Source organism: Stomoxys calcitrans, chromosome 4 (assembly GCF_963082655.1).
Source record: "Stomoxys calcitrans chromosome 4, idStoCalc2.1, whole genome shotgun sequence".
NCBI classification, from domain to species: Eukaryota; Metazoa; Arthropoda; class Insecta; order Diptera; family Muscidae; genus Stomoxys; species Stomoxys calcitrans.
In genome coordinates, this window is record NC_081555.1 from 6,023,358 (window position 1) to 6,025,233 (window position 1,876).

The 1,876-nt window shown below is 35.0% G+C and overlaps 1 long non-coding RNA gene across 1 annotated transcript; it reads right to left on the reverse strand.

The window, feature by feature from the left end:
- Positions 1-206: 206 nt before the first annotated feature.
- LOC131997297 (uncharacterized) lies at positions 207-1,413 on the reverse strand. Its single transcript, XR_009398178.1, has 3 exons — positions 1,368-1,413; positions 1,222-1,285; positions 207-697 (listed from the first exon to the last, which is right to left on the reverse strand). It is a non-coding gene; the product is annotated as an uncharacterized LOC131997297 (long non-coding RNA).
- Positions 1,414-1,876: the final 463 nt, after the last annotated feature.

Below are 1,876 nucleotides of genomic sequence, written 5' to 3' on the forward strand. Positions count from 1 at the left end.
AGAGGAATTTTTTTTGGAAATTTTATCTTAAGATAAAACTTTATCAAAATTTCACTGAATTATTTTTCTTGAAAAAACTTTATGGAAATTTTGTTATTAAGAACAATTTTATTGAAATTTTGTTTAAAGTAGAATTTTACTGAAATTTTCTTTTTAGAAAAAATTTTACTACAATTTTGTATTAGGAAAAAATGTCATTGATATTTTGTCTTTGCAGAAAATTCGATCGAAAATCTCTTCCATTCCTTCGAAGTTTCCAATTGTCGACTTAATTAAACCACGATGGTATGACTGCTCCTATCCTCTCTCCATTCTCCCATGAGACTTAAGGCGATGGAAGAATGGATAGAGGATAAGAGCAGGACTTACCATCGCGGTATAATCGAGGTGACGATAGGAAACCTAGAAGGAATGGAAGAAGTTTCTAATCGGATAGCTGAGACGACACTTGAGGTCGATTGCGAGGCACTGCAGCACAGTGTTGGATTGAGGGAACCTTTGCATTGTCATCTGGAAGATCATGTTACACGGATGGGTTAAAGCTAGAGAACAGACTGGGTCTGGGAGTCTACAGAAACTCGTCTTGTCAATTCGAGCATCATAGACACTCGGTATTTGTGCAAGAGCCGGTGCCGCCCGTCCCCTCACTGAGACTCTCCGCTCGATACCGCCGATAGTCCGCGACTGAAACTTTGTCCTTAGAAAAATTTAAAAAAAAATTTTTACTGAATTTTTTTTTTAAGAAAATATTTAATTTAATTTTGTATTTAAAAAAATTTCACTGAAATTTAGTCTTTAGAAAATTTTTCACTAAAATTTTGTAGTGGAAAAATTTCACTGAAATTTTACCTTTGTCTAAAATTTCATTGAATTTCGTGTGATAAAAAAATTTCACTTGAATTTTATCTACAGAAAAAATTTCACTTGAATTTTATTTCTTGAAAAATGTCATGGAAATTTTGCATTTGACTTTTGTATTTAGAGAGAATTTCATTGAACATTTTTTTAAAATTTTGCCATTAGAGGAGATTTCATTGAATTCCTGTGCTTAGGAAAGTTTTTCATTTTATTTAATTTTATTTGCTCATTAATCAGCCCAGAAGTTAGGCCATATGTTGTTGAAATTATGTTTTTTTTTATTTTATATGACTAAGTGCTTCATTTCACTTTTATCTTCTACTTCAATATTTTATTTCTATTCCAAAAGCTTCAGCCCTTTACCTTTTTCGGAACACTGTTCCCCCAAGAGTAAGATTAATACTGCTAAAAAGCCTCACATCGTACACTGGAAATCAACAATAGTAACAGTAACAGCAAATGCAAAGACATTATCAATAAATAAAACAAACACATTGCTTTATGCATACCCACGCAGCCTCCACCCGCTCCCTAACACCAAGAAACTGACTAACGGACAAAATCAACATTAATGTCTGCCCCTGCATTACTTACTTACACTCGCAGTAATAGCTTAAACTCTTTCAACTCGCACACTCTCACCACAATGCATTTGATAATGAAAAACACACAAGTCTGGGCTCTCCCTCTCGCTCTCTTTCATATATTTCACTAGATGGCAAATAATCAACAGAGAACAGAGCAGATACAAATACTGGCAAATTGCCGTCTATGTCAATTGCTCATACGTACAATGGGACATTAGGCAGCTAGCAGTCAGCAATGGAGGGGCATGGCATGCGTATGGGTGAGTGCTCATGCATACAAAGTACGATATCGTACCACAAAGCACAAAGGCAAGGAAAGTGTATGGTAGTGTGTAGGTTCCTATAATATTTGCTGTGTTCTCTCTCATGTACCCGTACTAAACAACATTGGTGTATGATGTGGGCTCCACATGTTATATGTGCTGTAACTT